This window comes from Eptesicus fuscus, chromosome 17 (genome assembly GCF_027574615.1).
Source record: "Eptesicus fuscus isolate TK198812 chromosome 17, DD_ASM_mEF_20220401, whole genome shotgun sequence".
In the NCBI taxonomy this organism is placed as follows: domain Eukaryota; kingdom Metazoa; phylum Chordata; class Mammalia; order Chiroptera; family Vespertilionidae; genus Eptesicus; species Eptesicus fuscus.
In genome coordinates this window covers 16262142-16281511 of record NC_072489.1, presented here as the reverse complement: position 1 = coordinate 16281511, position 19370 = coordinate 16262142, and the positions used below count along the sequence as shown (strand labels likewise).

The 19370-nt window shown below is 47.2% G+C and overlaps 1 pseudogene; it reads right to left on the bottom strand.

The window, feature by feature from the left end:
• Positions 1–5249: 5249 nt before the first annotated feature.
• Positions 5250–9550, bottom strand: LOC129152091 (histone chaperone ASF1B-like; annotated as a pseudogene).
• Positions 9551–19370: the final 9820 nt, after the last annotated feature.

The following is a 19370-nucleotide window of genomic DNA, read 5'->3' as shown; positions in this document are numbered from 1 at the left end:
GACCCCCAGCCAGCTGCTGCCTCTTCCCTGAATTGTGGACGTCACTCAGGGCTGGCAGACAGCGACTCCTCCACAACCAGTTTCATGGCTCCCGACACGACCCTGCCCCTCGCTGTAGGGACTGCCTTCTTCCAGTGCTCACCCTGCACTGGACACTGTATTAAGTTCTTCACAGATTATCTGGTTTAATCCTCACAAAAACCATAGAAGGGAGGTGTTATCATTGGCCCCATTTTACAGTAGAGAAAATGGAGGCACAGAGAGGTTGAGGGACTTGCTCAAGGCAATGCAGCTGGCAAGTGGCAGAGCCAGGCAGCTGTCTGCAGAGTGCCCGAGCCAAGCACGGTGACATCTGACCTGTCAGCAGGGCCCAACTGAGGAAAGGAGAGCGGCCCTCCTTCCGAGGTCCCTCCTTCAAGGATGCTGGGGGTCCAGGGTAAGTGTATCAGGATTTCACCCCCTTACCTAGATTATAGTCCTTTCCTCTTAAAGGAGACCACACGGAGCCACCAGTTTCAAAGGAAAACCACCTTCTCGAGCTAACCTCAGCCTTTCTTGTTGAAACCTGATTTCATTGAAGTGGTTTCCGTTTTCACCAGAACTCCTCCTTCTGAAATGTTCTGTAGACCATTCCATTATCAGGACTCAACTTGATTTCCACTTATACTCTGCGTTCCTCAAACCAACCCTCCACAGCAACCACATCCCTGCGCGCACCCCTCCAAACTCATCCCCAGTGTGTCCACCTTCTTCCCTAGCAGAAAACATTTGAGCCTTCCCTTTGAATCAGACACAGTGAGAGCTATTTTTAAAATAGCAGTATTATTTTTTTAATTTAAAAATAAAATAATTTTAAAACTCCAAAAAAAAACCAAACAGTATTTGCCCTGGCTGGTGTGGCTCAGTTGGTTGGGCGTCGTCTCCTGCACCAAAAGATTGCTGGTTCAATTCCTGGTCAGGGCACATGGTGGGGTTGTGGGCTCAATCCCAAGTAGGGGGCGTGCAGGAGGCAGGCTATTGATCGTTCACTTTCACATGGATGTTTCTCTCTCTCTCTCCCTCTCCTTCCTCTCTCTCTAAAAATTCAATTAAAAATCATAAAAAACCCGCACAGTATTATTGAGATATAATACACTTACCAAAAAACTCACCCATTTAATGTATACAACTCAAGATTTTTAGCATATTCACAGAGTTCTGCAACACTCACCACAGTCAATTTTAGAACATTTTCATCATCTCAAAAAACAAACAAACCCCTTAGCAGTGATTCTCTTGTTCTCCTCAATCTCATCGGCCCCTCATCTACTTTCTGTCTCTATAGGTTTTCCTATTCTGGACATTTCATACACATAGACTCATATAATATGTGGTCTTTTGTGACAGACTTCTTTTACTTCCCATAATGTTTTTCCGTTTCATCCGTGTTGTAGCATGTATCGGTACAGTTGCTGAGTTTTCAGTAGCACATTGGGAGGAAAGATAACCTAGGCCCCATTCTGACCTTGCAGTCCCTTTGCGACTCATTCAACAAATCTTAAAAAAAGTCTAAGTACCTAGATATCAGGTACTGTTAGATGCTGGAATACAAAAATGAGTGGGACATAGTCCTGGTTCTCAAGGAGCTCACAACTTTGTGAAGGAGACAGAACCATGACCACCATTCAATCTGATAAATGTTATAGTAAAAGTATGTATCCCTGACTGAGTAGCTCAGTTGGTCGCCTCTAGCAGGACTGTGGGTTTAATCCTTGGTCGGGGCACATACAAGAATCAACTAATGTAAGTGGAACAACAAATCAATGTTTCTTTCTCCTTTTCTCCCTTCTCCTCTCTTAAAAAAAGAAAAGAAAGCATCATCTTTGTGGGAGCCAGATATAAGTTGACCCGGTCCTTGCACCTGTAGGGGCTAGCAAGGCTGGCCTCCTACCCGCACAGATTTCCCAGGCCTGTTTGGATGGCAACTAATCAGTATAACGAGAGCAGCCCCTGCCTACAGAGCTTTCCCAGGGTTTTTTTATATGACTGCTATCAGTAGGATAAGAGCTACTTTCATGGCTGACCAAGAAATATGTATTCCAGTTAGTGAGATTTATTGTAACAAGAGACCTGTCCTTCAACTTATCCCTCCAGTAGTGATTTTAGAGAAACAAAGAATGTTTTCCTTGTGAGTGATTCCCTGCTTAGTGTCTTATGTATAAAAAGCACTGTATTACTAATAAAAGTCGCCAGAGCTCCCCGAGAGTTCTTGGACCTCCTGACCCCGCTGTTGTTTCTCTTGCTTTTGTTTCTCTTATTCTTTCTATTTCTCAATTCCCACCTCCCTACCTCAGCCCGGTTCAGTCATCGGACTGGACCTGACACATCTTGGCCGGGGTGGCTCAGCTGGTTAAGCATTGTCCCATGCACCATGAGGTCACTGACCTCTTTCCCCGGTTGTGGCCTTGATCCCCAGAAGGAGCATACAGGAGGCAGATGCCCTAGCCGGTTTGGCTCAGTAGATAGAGCAGCAGCATGCAGACTAAAGTGTTCCAGGTTCCATTCCGGTCAAGGGTTGTGGGGGTCCCCAGTAGGGGGCATGTAGGAGGCAGCTGATCAATGATGATTCTCATCATTGATGTTTCTATCTCTCTCTCCCTCTCCTTCCTCTCTGAAATCAATAAAAATATATTTAAAATAAATGAATAAAATGGTTATACTATATAAACAATAAAAATCAATACAAACATATTTGGGGGGGAAGTATGTATAAAGTGCATGGAATGATGATGAGAAAGCAAATAATTTTGCCTTGGGAAGTCAAGGAGGATTTTACAGAGGAGGTGATATTTTACCTTGGTCTTCAAAGATTCAAAGAAATTTGCCAAATAAGAAGAAAGGCATTCTAGGCATAGGGCAGATCATGAAGATGTGAAAACGCAAGGAGTTCACAAGAAATGATGAATAAATTGCTGTGGTAGATAAAAGAGTTTGGGGGAAATGAGCAAGCAGAGAGTGTGCATGTGTGTGTGTCGGGGGGGGGGGGGGGGGAGGGGAGATTCCTGGTAAGGATCCTTAGGCACTGCTAGTATTCAGTAGTAAGTACTACTCAATCACTAAATAGCAGCTGTCCCAAGATCCCCTCCATGTTGTCCCCTGCCACCCAGCTTCTCTGCACTTCTTTGGGATCCAGCAATCACAGAGTTAGCGCCTGGCAGGGGCCTAGCAGGGGCCTCTGAGACCCCTTTCTCCTCCAGCTGCCATCAAAGTGTTGGTGCTCCGAAGTCCTGCTAGTAAAATATTTAGAATATCACCTCTTGCCCTCAGGTACTATTTCAAAATCTAGAAAGTTAATTAACATCAGGAGTCATAAAAGGTTTTTTTTTTCTTTAAAAATTTCCACTCAATTGTAAAGGGAACTATAAATGTACAATGCTTCCATAGCATTCCACAGTCATTGTTAACACTTTTGGCTTCTTGGGTCTCCTTTGCAGTCTCAACCTCTTCTACTTGACTCCAAATATTGAGTCCCCAAGACTTGATCCTATACTTTGAGGAAAGAGTGAAGAACAAAATGGAGTCACTATAGTCAAGCTGTTAAATTACTAAAATCAAGTAGGCTGAGGCATGAGGAAAGTATTCTACTCTTACTTCAACAGCCTGGAAACTTAAACATTTGAACTCTCCAATTATGCCTGGAGATGATCTCTATCTCTATCTCTATCTCTATCTCTATCTCTATCTCTATCTCTATCTCTATCTCTATCTCTCTCTTATCTCTATCTGTCTCTGTATCTCTATCTGTACCTATATGTACATCTATATCTATCTCCTATAGATAACCCTCTGATTACCTTTTTCCCTCAACCAAACATCCTATATAATAAAAGGCTAATATGCAAATTTTCCCCTTGGGAGTTCCACCCACTGGGAATTCCACCCACTGGGAGTTCGACTGCTCGCTATGACATGTACTGACCACCAGGGGGCGGCATGGAACAAAGGAAGACCCCAGCCAGCAGCCGGAAGGCCCCAATCGGCCCTGTTTGCTGACCAGGCCTAGAGACCCTACCTGTGCATGAATTTCATGCACTGGGCCTCTAGTATCCTATATAATAAAGAGCTAATATGCTAATTAGACCAAACAGCCAAACGACCTTCCAGATGTCCTTCTGGATGTCCTTCCAGACGACCTTCCAGGCCGGGGCTGTGAGGGGCTGCAAGAGCCGACTGGGGCTGTGAGGGCTGGCCGAGGTAGCTGGGGCTGTGAGGGCCGAGCCCCTTGCACGAATTTTGTGTATCGGGCCTCTAGTTTCATATAAAAAACCATTTATATACAAATTGTAATCACCAACAGCATCCACGTAGCAGCGAAGGGACAGGGAGCATGGCAGAGTATGACAGGGGAAGGAGGTTTTCAGGGTCTCTACTGTTTCCCATGCCTGCAATCTCTCTATTACCTGTGAGAGCATGAGGTCTTAGCAGAGGGCAGATCAAGGCAGCCAGAGGCAGTGGGGCCTGGATGCTGACACAGACAGACAGAGCATGGTAAGCTGCTCCAACATGCCATCTCCCCATAGCGGCAGCCTCCAGGGAAACCCAGACCCAGTAAGGAGGTAACAAGAAGGTGGCTGTGACTGAGAGGAGAGTCAACCATCATTCCTCAGCATCTTGCTGATTATACTTTGGAAACAGTTTTTCAGTGGCTGCTGGATTGAAAAGACCTAAAAATTGTCCTGGGAAAAGGACAGAAATTGTATCCAAGTTTACCTTCTAACCCAGATTCCTCGTGACTCCAGAAAGCTGGGTAGATCTACTCACATGTTTGGGAAGGGAAAGAAATGACAGAGCCTTTGGCCCAACAGGGCTGGAACCATTGACCAAGAAAGCCTCCAGGCCAGGGAGGTCTGGGGGAAGAGCTCTGGGTCAATGGTACTTATAGGGGAGCATGGTGACACAATGGCCTATGTGTGGAAGAGAGAAAAGACACAAGTTAGAGCGAATGGAGAACTAAAGTACCTGCTTTTCATAGGCCTGGGCAATAAAGGTGAGATAATCCTTCTGGACTGAGGCTGGGAGAGACCCTAGGCCCCATCTTTCCTCGGGGACAAGTTTGACAGGCCTGAGTGTAGTTGACAGCCCAAGTCCTCCAGATGGCCCCCAAAGGACTCTCCAGGAGGCCTGACTGCCCCCTCCCGATGTGTTGGGAGACTGGCCTGTAGTCCTAGCTGGGCCCAGGTAGGGCCTGGAATCCCCCAGTTAGACCCCAGTTAGATGCAGCCCATGGAGTTCTCCGGAAGGAGGCCAGGGATGCAGCCAGGGAGCCCCAAGCCCTTGACAAGGACACAGTTGATGGGGAGGCCGCTGCTTAGGGTGGGGTCCTGGTTCTCTATGGCCTCCAGCCTGTCTGTGTTGTTGTCCCAGTTGATATGGAAACAGGGCACCCAGGGATTCACGGCCGAGATGTTCCTTTGGAGCTGAGAGAAGTCTGGCTTTGGGGGTGGGTTCTCCCCCAACTCTGGGTCAGGGTACTCTTGGATGTAGTAGCCCACACAGGTGAACTCTTGCCCACGGGAGGTGCAGGTGACAAGGACCACAGTCACACCAATGGCGTCGCTCTCAGGGACGAGGGATGGGTTGGGAGCATCGGCCTGAAAAAGGAACGTGTCTCCCTGCTGGGATAGGACAACCAGCATGGAGTCTAGGATTTCACCAAATTCCTCTCAGCTGAGCCAACATAAATGATCTTCCACTCTAGGTCTTGGCCATCGCCTCGCCAGGTTCAGGCTCAGCTGAGCCTGGGGCCAAGCCCACATCTGGGTCCTATGCGTCAGCGGACAGCGTTGCTCACGGAACCCCCTGCCGTCTCTGTTGGTGGACTGAAGTGCCCGATTACCTTTTGAAGGACTTGGGAAACAAAGTTCACATGACATTTAATATCTAGGCCTTCCAGACAACCTGCAAGATCTTCATCCTGGACCAATTTAGAAGCCAAGAATGCAGGACCGATTCTTCTCAAGAGTGTACCTTTTACTATAACTCTCAGCTCTTCCTTCTTTCTTGGAACACTCTGGGCTCTGCCTAGTTGTGTTTTTGGTTTGCAAACACTAAGGCTCTCTAGCAACAGCCTCCTGACTCTTTTGTGCTCTGTTGACAACCTTCTCCTCTTCTCACCCTCAACTTCGTCCCACAGTCTCATTCACACCTAGGCTTAAAGTACCAGCAATAAACAAATGCTTATTTCCAGCCAAACATTTCCTCTAAACTTCAGACTCTTATTTTTCATTGTCTACTTGGCAGCCCCTTTTAGTTGTCACACATAAGGCACCTCAGACTCAGCCTGCCCCAAACTAGCCCTGTCTCAGGCACCAACCTGATGGACTGCTTTCATCACTCTGTCTCTTTCAGCACCACCAACCCTTCCTTTACACGGGAAATGAAAAATCTTTTGGAAATGCAAATGTGCTTAATGACTCCTTGTGCTCCAGGCTGGCTAGCTTGGGCAGGGCCTGGCCCCTACTTCTTCTCTAGCTCCACTCGGCATCAAGCTCTCCCAGTCTTGCCCTGCTCAGCTATTCTCTTACCGGGCAGTCCCTTTCCCACCACAGGGCCCTGGTTCCTGATGTTCTTTCTGCCTGGGACTTTCTTTCTGACGTTCTTTAACTAGTTAAGTTCCTCCTTTTGCTTCAGAGATCATTTCTTCAAGGAAGACTCTCCTAGGTTGCCTGTATCTATATAGAATCCCACTGTTTTGTCTACAGTCTCACTATAGTATGAGACTATTACCTCTTCCATGCTCTTGTCACGGTTGCAGTTTTACCTTTGCTGCATCATTACTTGATTAGTGTGTGCTTTTCCTCAGCAAATTGTACCCTCGATGAGGGACAGTGTGTTGTTGATCACCACTGTATCCCAGCTGATGTCTGGGGATGGTGTCTAGAATAAGGCAGGCATCAAGTACAGATCTATTGAATGAATGCATTCTGACGTATTTTTTTTTCCATTTGTTTCCTCTCTCTGCCTATTTTTTACATAGCTGTGTTCACTCTCTACATAGTTTTGTATCCTGTCCTTACCCTTTGACTATTTTGTCACAAGTGTTTTCCTATGGTATTGCAAATATCTCCAAGCCTTATGTGCACATAAGGCATCCAACCTACCTTTCTGAATTGAGGCATCATAATAAAGTATGTGAACTCTCTTTGTAAACCACATGTACATATGAGACATTATTTGCATTTAAAAGGAAATGTGGGTGAAGTTTGTCCCTGCTGCCCTCTCCATCCTTGGGCATTTTTTTCTTCAGTGCCCTTGTTCTGCTTGGTCACCTAGTTAAGGTCTAAAATAACTCATTAACTTTAATATGCTACCAGTCCAAGGAGGTTTGCATTTTTTTTAAAGGCTTCTAAAAGAAGGGCACTCATTCCAAGTTGATGAAGTTTGGGGGCTGGGAAAGCACTCAGGATATTAATTTATCATTGATTCATCCTTCACTCAGTCATGTAACACTCATTGAGAGTTGGTCATGGGCCTGGCACTGTGCTGTGTACTGGGTGTGGAGATAAAATCCCAAGTCTCAGCTTCAGTGGGCCAAAGGTCAAGTGGGGGGACAGATAACTAAGTGAGAGCATTGCTATCAGGAAGGTGTGCAAGATGATCATGGAGGGCTAAGAGTACATTCTGCGCAGAAGAAACAGCATGTGCCAAGAGGTGATTAGTCTGGTGGGATCGGTAAGGCTAGAACCTAAGGGGCTAGAGGACCTGGAGTGCCACAGGAAGGACTTTAGACCTTATTGTGATGGGGAGTCATTCAAGAGTTTGGAGCATGAGGCAGCAGTGTGAAAGATTGATTAAAGGAGGATTACCGGGCCTACACGAGACTATGGGCAGGGAATACCAGTTCAGAAACTACTACAGTTAGCCAGGAGCTGAAGAGTGTCTGAACCTGGGCACTGGCAGTGAGGTAGAGGGGAGGGTACAGATATGGGCAGATTTTATGGAGACAGGATAAACTTGGTGCCAGGCTGAGGGTATAAGGAGAGTATCATTTGGTTTAGCCTCCTGGCTTCAGACAGATATGATACTGCATAATTTTACAGTAGTTTTCACCATAAGTGATTTTCCTAAAGCCATACCTAGTAGGTAGCTGATGAATCCAGAGTTACTACTGGTGGACTTTTAGGGATCAGTGTCTACAGGGCAACCCAGACCTGCTGACAACCTCAGTGACTCTGTCCACTCAATTGGAGAACTTCCCTGTCACCATAATCACCAAATGATGACATCGTCCAAACCTTCAGGGGTTCATGTTGTTTTTTTTAAAAAACACCCCAGGTCTATTCAGCCCTTTGACAGTGGTTCCGACTCCTGGAATTTCTCCAAAACTTTCCAGTTCTGCTAGATACTGTCAGTAAATTAGTGGATTGGCCTGTGGATTATAAGGGGGTCAGCAGACACTAGATCTGGTTAATTGGCTTCTAGTTTCCTAGACCTGAGAAGTGACTTCTGGCATTTGAGCAGATCACATGTACTTAGTACATAACCGAGTTCTGCAAGCAGGGCATGAAAATGAAGTGGATTTTGTAAGAACTCTGGTATGGGGTGTCCAGTCCAATCCCTTCATCCCCCTTTTCTGTGACCTGCAAATTGCCCTTAATTTCTCTTATAAACAAAAACAGTCTCTTCAGCTCTCTCTCCAGAGCATATGTATAAGCTGGTGTCACTGCCATTGGTAAGCAGGACACGATAGCTCCAGTTTGGCTTTTCCCATAATTAGCTTGGTGACAAGGGTCAGCTCCAACCTCGGGTTTTCTCTGATTCCTCACTACACCTGCACACCTGTTACCACCAGAAGCTGAGAAGCTCAGCCAGGGAAGCTTTAAGCTCTTGAGTGCTGGTGGGTCCTGCTGGAGTTGGATATATATGTGACGCTAACAGCTATTGATCAGATAACTTGTCTTCTCCACTGGAATTTGGCCACTGTCCCTGGCCTTAGAGGGCTGTTAAGTTATGCCAGGATGCCCAATGGTGAGCTTATCAGAAGTTCTTCTTTGACAATCCCTTTCTTTCTTTTCTTTTTTTTTTTAATTGATTGATTTTAGAGAGAAAGGAAGAGGAAGTGGCGGGGAGAGAGAGAGAGAGAGAGAATTTGTTGTTCTTGTCATTTATGCATTCATCAGTTGATTCTTGTATGTGCCCTAAATAGGGATCAAACCTTGGCATATTGGAACGATGCTCTAACCAGTGGTCGGCAAACTGCGGCTCGCGAGCCACATGCGGCTCTTTGGCTCCTTGAGTGGGGCTCTTCCACAAAATACCACGGCCTGTGTGAGTCTATTTTGAAGAAGTGGCGTTAGAAGAAGTTGAAGTTTAAAAAATTTGGCTCTCAAAAGAAATTTCAATCGCTGTACTGTTGATATTTGGCTCTGTTGACTAATGAGTTTGCCGACCACTGCTCTAACCAACTGAACTACCCGGGCCAGGGCTGACAGCCCCCTTCTTGTAGCTCCTTCAAGTCAAGATTTCCTCAGACACTTACCTCAGCCTTTTCTCCTTGACTGGGCTCCTTCATGGCTAAGAGAATGGGGGGAAAGGATAGAGACACAGGGTGGGATAAATACTTTGTTTAGAACATCAATAAAAAAAATGGTGGTTCTGCAGGTATGTTTCTCCAATCAGCAACTTCAGTATCACCTGGCACTTGTTAGAAGTGCAACTTATCAGGCCCCACGCTAGAATATTAAAACAGAAACTCTAGAGGTGGGGCCCAGCAATCTGTCCTAACAAGCCCTCTAGTGATTCTGTCACATACTCAAGTTTGAGAACCGCTGATCTGAGGCTTTGATTCTCAGACTTCACTAGACTCCTGAACCACCTGGGGAGCTTCTTAACCATAACCTGGTTGAACAAAACTGGATTGGGGTCTGGGAAACTGTATTTTTAGCAAGTTCCCTAGGTTGAGAATGATTTATCTAAGGAATTCATCTTATCCATTACTTGAGTCTCCTGGGGAGGGAGCAGACAGGGCTGTGGAGATGTCTCTCAAAGTTCAAAATGCCACCTGTATCTGAACCTCTGGGGGGCTTGTTAGAAAAGCAGGATCTGAGGATCAGATGTATTGAAGCAGATTCTCTGGGCCTGAGGCCCTGGCCTCTACAGTCTGAGTTCTCTGGGCGATTCTTACACGTGTGAACGTTTGATAAACCGTGAGCAACAGATTGGCAGGTGTTCTTAATGATGGATGCACCTGAGGAGTTTTAACAATGACCTCATATGTGCGTGAGCCCCACCTCCAGAGAGTCTGATTTAATTGGTCTGGGCTGGGGCTTCAGTGTTTTTTACAAATCACCCCCCACCTCCACTCAAGTTATTTTAATGTGTAGCTGGGGTTAAGAATCACCAGGTTAAAGGATGATGCCGATCTGGGAAGGGTCAGGAAACAGGAAAAAGTGAAGGAGTGCCAAGGAAATAATTGGTGGAAGCCTGTGTGGGAGGCTGGTTAGAAATGTCAAGTTGGAAGTCCAGAGGAGATAGAAGGCTGGAAGGGGCCCCAGGTGGGAGAGTAAGTAGGTTAGCTTGAGTGGTGTGGAGCTGGTGTGGGAACAGGTTAGTGTATTAGTTCCCTACTGCTGCTGTAACAAATTACCACAAACCGATTGACTTAAAACAACACGAATGTATTCTTTTACAATTCTGGAAGTCCAAAATGCGTGAGCAGGGCTGTGCTTTCTGGAGGCTCTAGGAGAGCCGCTGTTTCATTGCCTTTTCCAGCTCCTAGAGGCTACCCACATTCTTTTGGCTCATGGCCCCATATCGCTCCGACATTTGCTGCTATCATTACATCTTCTTCTCTCATTCTCACTCTCCCATTTCCCTCTTATAAGGATCCTCTAATACATTGTGATTACATTGGCCCCACCCAGATAATCTAGGTTAATTTCCCCATCTCCAGATCCTTAACTTAATCACATCTGCAAACTCCCTTTTGCAATGTAAGCTTGGCATATTCACAGATTCCAGGAGTTAGGATGTGGATATTCTTAGGTGTCATTATTGAGCCTACCACAGCCTTCCCTCTGGCCCCCAAATATCCACATTTATCTCATATGCAAAACACACTCCATTCCAACATCCCTCCGAATCCCAACCTATCAGAGCATCAACTCAAGGGCTAAAATTTTACCTAAATCTCATCAGCTCAAAAGCTCCAAATCTCATCATCCAAATAATCTAAAGTATGAGTGAGGCATTTATGTAATCCATCCTGAGGCCCATTTAAAAACAATCCTCAACCGAGGATATATTTTTTATTGATTCTAGAAAGAGAGGAATGGGGAGAGAGAGAAACATTAATGTGAGAGCATAACATTGATCTGCTGCCTCCTGAACGCACCATGACCAGGATGAAACCCACAACCTGGATGTGTGTCCTGATCAGGAATGGAACCTGAGACCCTTTGGTGAACAGGATAATGATCTAAAGGCTTGTCCCTTTTCTCTCAGAATCACTCTTCCTTTTTCTTGAAGGGTAACTCCTGTTTGCAGTTGAGTAATTTTATCACCGGCTTCCTGCCTGTAGAATGTTGGGAGTCTGACAGCCGTCTTTCATTTTGCCCTCTCTCTGTCCCTTTCAATCCAAGCTGGCAGTGTTTCTACTGCTATAAAATTTTCAGAACCTTGCGGGTCTCCCATGCATGCCACAGGCATTCACTCCGCCACAGATTTTTCCTGGACGATCCCATCTTTGTTTCTGGATTCTGCTGAGATGGCTGTAGAGATCCATGAGTCACATGCCGAACCTCTTCTAAGAGCTCTCTGTGTGAATGAGTACTCTGCTCTTTTTATCCATACAAGGCATAGTCAAAAAGCTGTCCAGCCAGCATGCAGGTCCCTCTCCTCTCCCTTCCTTTCTGTGAAATAAAAAAACAAAACAAAACAAAACATATTAAAAGAAAAAAGTACCCTGGTGATTATATTGAGTCCACCTGGATAATTCAGAATAATCTCACCTCAAGATATTTCACCTACTAATCTTACCTGCAAAGTTGCCTTTGCCATGTAAGGTAACATTCATAGATCCCAGGGATTAAGATGTGAACATCTTTGAGAGGCCATTATTCAGCCTACTATGGTTAGCACAGCTTAATAGGAGTGGAAATGGTTGCTACAAGGACAGTGAAGGTCAAAGAGAGGTCAAGACCCCCAACCTAGCCCAGAAGGCATGGCTCAGTGGTTGAGCATGGACCTATGAACCAGGAGGTCACGGTTCAATTCCCTGTCAGTGCACATGCCTGGGTTGCGGGCTCGATCCCAAGAGTGGGGCATGCAGGCGACAGTCTCTCTCATCATTGATGCTTTTATATCTCTCTCCCTCTCCCTTCCACTCTGAAATCAATAAAAAAAATTTTTAAACAAAGATCCCCAATCTAGAGTCCAGCCTCTCCCAGGGCTGGGTTGGTTATTGCTGGCGAACTTCGGGAAGCCCTTTGCATGGCTGAGATGTTTGGTCAACTCAGTCTGCCTTGGGATCAGCATGCTTATTGGTGCTCCTCAGGCCTTGGGCTGGCCCCTCTCTCCATCAGAGAGAGGAGATGGGAAGTACATTTGTTGAGAGCTCACCAAGTGCCTGGGAATGTGGGGCCTTTAACCAAGCCCTCTGAGGAGGGTTGTGGCTTTGCCTACTGAGTTACTGGGAGATTCAGGCCCAGATGGCTGGTTCCTCATGGGTGGAGAAGGATGAGGAGGAGAAAGGAAAAGCTGTTCGACAAGCAAAGGAGCCCTGCACTCTCAGTTCTTTCCCCAAGGCCTTGCTCTAGGCCTGGGACTCCAAGGCCCCTCACAGAGCAGCAGGGCTTCTTAGCACCCAGGGCCAGGCTTGGTGGTCCCTGCACCCCAGTGGCGACCTAACCTCCTTTTGGGGCAGGCAGATGTGTCATGTTGGGCAGCACCCCTCACTCCCTGGCACCTAGTTGGTGACTCAGACTCACAGGTAAAGCCCAACCTATGGGAAATGACTAAGCATGCTTGGGGAGGGAGGAGGGAGCCTGAAGCTGGACCTTACCCCTCCCTCTCCCTTAGATTTCTCAGGGGGCTCTGCAGGCACCAGCGTTCCAGGGGTGTCCCACAGCCTCTGCTTTCACTGTGTGTGTGTATGTGTGTGTATGTGTGTGTGTGTGTGTGTGTGTGTATGTGTGTGTATGTGTGTGTGTGTGTGTGTATGTGTGTGTATGTGTGTGTATGTGTGTGTGTGTGTGTGTGTGTGTGTGCACACAGTTTAGGACATTTGGGGATAGTAGGGATGCTGGCATCTACCAGACTTCCCCCTTGCCACCTCTGTTCTCTACCGTCTCCTACTTTGCTGCCTTTGAGGAGAGTCAGAAGTTTGTTTCCTGCCTCAGTGAGTCCATATTCTTCAGTATGGAAAGTGGAATTGGGAGCATGGGGAGCACTCTGCAGACTGCCCAGACTGGAAGCCTGACACTAAATTACAAAGGCTCCATTTAAAATTCACAGTTGGTCTATCTTTGGAAGGTTTGATAACTTTAAAAAAACATTTTATTGTTTTTGGGGGGTTTTGGTGGTTTTTTGTTTGTTTGTTTGTTTGTTTTTTTATGAGAGAGAGAGAGAGAGAGAGAGAGAGAGAGAGAGAAACATCAGTTTGTTGTTTCACTTAATTGTGTATTCATTGGTTGATTCTTGTATGGGCCTTAACCGGGAATCGAACCCAAAACCTTGGTCATTCGGGACACACTCTAGCCATCTGAGTAACTTGACCAGAGCCTCGTTTGATAACTTTTAAGCTTTGTTCCATTTGCAGGTACTATGCAAATGGAAAGAATACATGGTCACCTGGGAAGGAAGAGAAAAAGAATCCTTTTCCATATTAGTTCTGACGCAGTTCCCAAAGTTAGCTATTGACTGGCCAAACGATGGAGTCCCTATTGGACGTGAGGCACTGTGCTGCGTTCCGGGGACTTGGCATGGAGCACACTGTGTCCTTTTTAAAAAAGCATTGGAATGACATTGGCGAATGAAATTACACAGGTTTACTCCGGGAGGCCGTTCTGGACACGGTGCTGTCCGAGCCGAGGCGTGAAGGGCAACTGGGAGTTAGCTGGGGGAGGGGAAGAAAATTCCAGGCGCAGGGAACATAACAACATGTGCAGTGACCGCAGGGGCCATAAAAAACTTGGCGACGTCCCTGGCACTGAAAGCAGTCACCGGGCTCGGAGTGCTGAGTTTGGTTGGAGGGTTGGAAAAATAAAGTCGGAGAAGTACGGTCGGGTCATTAAGTGTCTTACAAGCAAGTTTAAGGTCAGTGAGTGGTCACTCTGAAAGAAGGTGTAGAGCCCTGGGGGACAGGGATTAATAATAACTCACAGGTACTGGAATCCTCTTACATGAATTACCTCACTCAATCCTCCAACAAGCCTGTGAGAGATTTACTATCATCTTTCTCTATTTGATGAGTGAGGAAACTGAGGCTCAGAGAGGTTAAGTTCAGTGGGAAATGCTAAGGGTCACGCAGGAAATAGTACAGATGTCTGGGCACACAGCTAGCCCAGGGCAGAGCAGGTGTCTCTCCCAAACCTGCTCAGTCTGCCATGCCACTTCCCCATCCACATAGGGCCATAGTTCTCCACGGGGAGTGGTGGTTTTGTCCCTCGGGGGAAAATGGGCAGTGCTGGAAGCGCTTTTGGTTGGCATGATTGGGAGGATGCTACTGGCATCTAGCGGGTAAATAACACCCCACAACGCACAGCCAACCATTATCTGGCCCCAAATGTCAATAGTGCTGTGGTTGAGAAATCCGGAGGTAGAGAACCGGCTGAAGAGGGCAGGCACAGGGAGGTAGCCGGGGGCTGTGCATGAGCGTTTGGGAAGACACAGGGGTCAGCTGTAGCAAAGCCCAGGATGGACTCAGCACATCCTTTCCCCCGGTTCCTGCCGCTCCCCGCCTTTAGAGTTCCGAGCAAACAGTTAATGAGTTATCCTGGAGTTATCTAGAGATAACTCAGAAGAGCTTCCTGTCACTTAACAGGCCCAGGACTGTTATGGGGTACTTGCCAAGATGGTCACCTCCTTACAAGTGTGTTCTGACAGGACAGGGCTCCCAGCTCTGGTCCTGCGGACACATGGTACCTGAGCCCAACATTTTGGGTCAATGCATAATTGCAATGAATGAGAACATCCAGCAACCAAGAGACCAGAGACCAAGAAGCATGTTGGTAACCCTTACTGCCCGAGTCTGCTATTCTCACAAGTCCCTGGGTATCCCTTCTGCCTGGGCCAGGAGAGGACATCTGGAGGGTTAGCTGTCTGCTCACTGACAGCACACCAGCGAGGAGCTCTTACTTGTCTTTCTACCTGTGATCTCCAGAATGGGTGCAGATCTTTTTTAAAAATATATATATTTTATTGATTTTTTACAGTGAGAAAGGGAGAGGAATACAGAGCTAAAAACATCGATGAGAGAGAAACATCGGTCAGCCGCCTCCTGCACGCCCCCAACTGGGGATGTGCCCACAACCAACATACATGCCCTTGACTGGAATCGAACCCTGGAACCCTTCAGTCTGCAGGTCGACGCTCTATCCACTGAGCCAAACCGGTCAGGGCTGGGTGCAGATCTTTACAGGAAGTATATAAAAGCTCATAGGATGCCGCAAAGGCTTGCCTTCATTTCCAGGATTCATTGTGTTGAGCACTTGGATCCCTGAGTGCTTTCCATTCTGCAGACTTCAGGGTTTCTGATCTTTAGCTGAACTTTTAACTCTTCCCCTCCTGGTTCTTGTCTGGCTCTCTGGTTTGACCCTCGACACCCATGTCTCTCCTAATTGGGTTTTTCAACATGCCCTGTCCTGGGCCCTCATGAGTCATCGAAGTCTTGCCTCAGTCTTCCCTCTTCTAGCGTTTTGTCTTTCCCGTAGTCTAAGGCCTGAGAATAAGGAACTACTGTCCCTAGAGCCTAGGATCTCAGGAAGAGCTACATCTGTTAGAGTTAAATTCTTTCAACATCCCACGTTACCCAAAGTGTCCACATGGAACTTTTGTGAGATGTTAATAGATGTAAAATGGGGCAAAGGGTTTTGTAGCCAAATAAGTTTGGGGAATGCTTTGTGAGGTTAGTTTCTTTTCTAGAACAAGACTTTCCAGAGCCCTTGAAGTGCTATGGATGGGATAAATTTCAAGTACGGGGATAAACCCTTGGAGCCAGATGTATTTGGAACTAGTAATTTTTCAAATTTTAATAAGGTAATATGCTATTTAATAAGGTAAATATGCTATTTATTCCATAGCATCCCCAGCAGATTGAGACTGGCCCTGTAATCATACATTTTTTTTGCAGCAAAACATATAAATATTCACACTAGATAGGTTAAATAAAGAAAACGAACAACTACACATCTATTTGGGTCAGGTTTTGCCCTGGAGTTTATGAAAAAACAAAACAAAACAAAAACAAAACTGTCATTTTTAGGACTTTTTAGACTTCAACATTGTGGATAAAAGAGTGTGGACCTGTGGACCTTATCCCCCAAATATATTTGACCACAGAATCCCTTAACCAGGGGCATCCAGCAGGACTAGCATTCCGTATCTCTTCAGGACGCCCCGAGCTAGTAGTCTATAATGCAGCCTTCCCAAGAGATGGAACGCCCTACAGTCCTTGCCAGCCACCCGCATTAGCCTTATCGTCTCCCGTGATGAGCAGATGAGATGGGGATTTTGACAGTTGAACAAAGAGGAAGAGGCTGAGAGCACTGAGCACTGACCACAAACAGCAGATCTGGTTGGGGAATCACGATGCTCAGCCTTCAGGCCTACGTGCAAAAAAGGCCACGAAGGAGAAGAGCACTGTGCTGATGTGGCTTACTGTTTCCTTCTTAGCATTCTTCACATTTCTCGAGTTTTTCTCTCCTCTCTTGTTTCCTACGGCAAGGAGTGCTGTGGCGAGGGGTGCTGAGGAAGGAGGCAGGCCCAGGGGTGATGCTCCTCCTTGAGGGCAAGACGCCGAGGCCCTGGGAAGACAGCCTCTTTCCTGGCCTCGGTGTCCAGCCCAGAGCTGAGGTGGGGTGGGCGGGGTTGGGGTGCACGCCCAAGGTCAGTGTCTCCTGGGGAAGGAGGAGGATGTTGAGTTTCTGGAGGATTTCCAGGAAGACTTCCGGCTCTGACAAAAACAACGGGAACACAGGAAAACACTCTGGGGCCTGCGGGGAGGGAATCACGGACCGGACGGACGGAGACTCTGGGGATGAGGCTGGTGCAGAGAACAGCCAGGGGCAGAGGAGCCTCCCTCCCATCACCCGGCCACGTTCCTCTGGCCAGCTTGGGAGCATTTCTCCACGGAGGGGGACAGGTTGGGATCTGGAAGGGAGGAGCAGTGACTTTTGAATCCGCCCTCTTCTTCTCCGCTCTGCACTTGGGGTAATATTTCACGGAGGCCTGGTCCATGGAGGGTAGGGGTTGAGAGTGGGCAGTGTGGACTAGGATGGCCATTTGCAAAAGGCTCAAATACAGACCTTAATGTTTGGGGTTATGTGTCCATCCCAGAACCCCATAGCCTCACTCGCGGATCAGCAGAAGGTATGCCTCTCCAGCTTGGTCCCACTACCAGACCATGCCAACTGAAAATAGAGGGCTACAAATTATTATTTTCACACAGCTTATGAATTGCACCATTATGTTGCATTATGTTGCAGCATGTGTGTATGTGTATAGTGGAGGGGTGGTGTCACAAGCTTTAATTGACTGAGTAGAGACATTAGAAGTAGACCACAGTTTTAGTAACTTTGTTTTGACATTAAAAAACACAAACACACCAGGCCCCTTAACAATCGAAGCAGTAAACATATTTTAAAAAAAGATAAAATGAATGTATCCCTGCCCTATCTGCACCTCTAAGAAGGATAAGGGACCTCCAAGTAGGAGGCCCAGAGAGCCTGTGTCAGCTGGGTGCTAAGACACAGAGCTTCAAGGACAGGGTCTCAGGCCTGGGCTGGGCTCTGTGACTCCTAATAACTCTGGTTTCATATGCATCACTCTAGCGGCCTCTGCTGGGCTGGGGGTGAAAGGCGACCAAGGATGAGGACCTTGGTGTCAAAAGGGACTCCAAGAAGACAAGCTCAAGGTCTTCTATGCCACGCTTTGGGCTTAAGAAATTGTTCTGGCCCTAGCCGATTTGGCTCAGTGGATAGAGCATCAGCCTGCGGACTGAAGGGTCCCAGGTTCGATTCCGGCCAAGGGCACATGCCTGGGTTGTGGGCTCGATTCCCAGTAGGGGGTGTGCAGGAGGCAGCTGATCAATGATTCTCTCTCATCATTGATGTTTCTATCTCTCTCTCCCTCTCCCTTCCTCTCTGAAATCAATAAAAATAGTAAAAAAAAAAAAAAAAAAAAAAAAGAAAGAAAGAAATTATTCTGTTAGTGGTGCTGAGGAAGGAAGACAAGTCCAGGTCTGAGGGCAAGATGGCTGAGCCCAGGGAGAAGACTATTCTGTTGTTGGGTGGGGATTAATGACCCAGTTTCTTCTCTTTTGCTTCTTGCCTCCATACAGTGGCCATAAAGGGCCTGGCCTCTCCAAGGCGGGCAGCCATCCTCCTATGCAGCTGGTTGGGTCACGAACTCTCCAAACCAGAGATAGAGGGGGAACAGGAAGGCTTGCTGGGGCCTCCTGTCCACACTTGAGCTCTCTGATCCAGTTTTTACGAAAGAACCTTGTTCCTGGGGCATGCGGGAGCCTTACCCGGACGGTCCATAAAAGTGCTTCTTCTTGCCCGTGTGGCATTTTATCCCTGTGAGGTGGATGGCAGCCTTCAGGCCCCCGAACCCTCCTCTGAACAGATTGGTGGCCAAATGGGTCCCAGTGACTATTTGGGATAAAAATAACCCGCGGGAGCCCACAGCCCGGTGCAGCTGCCGTGGCCAGTGCCGGGGGCCGGTATCCGGTTATTGGGAGAACAGAACTTTTCGGTCTGGCGAAGGCTCACATCAGACAGACAGGTTTTAGTTGTCACAAGTAAAGCAGTTTATGCCCCCACGGCTTGCTTCCCCCCTTCACCATTGCACATTTAAACTGTAGGAAAAGCAGCTTAGTTTCCTATGGACTAAGAACACTTATGTGTGTTGCGCTGGCCAGAGTTGCTCAGTGGTTAGAGTGCTGGCCTGTGCACCGAAGGGTTGCGGGTTCGATTTCCAGGCAAGGGCATATACCCGGGTTGCAGGTTCGATCCCAGCCCAGTCGGGGCATGTACAGAAGGCAACCAATCGATGTGTCTCTCTCACATGGATGTTTTTCTCTCTGTCTCTTTCCCTCCCTTCTGCTTTCTCTGAAAAGCAATGGAAAAAATATCCTCGGGCGAGGAGTGACCAAGAAAAAAAAAGAGAACACT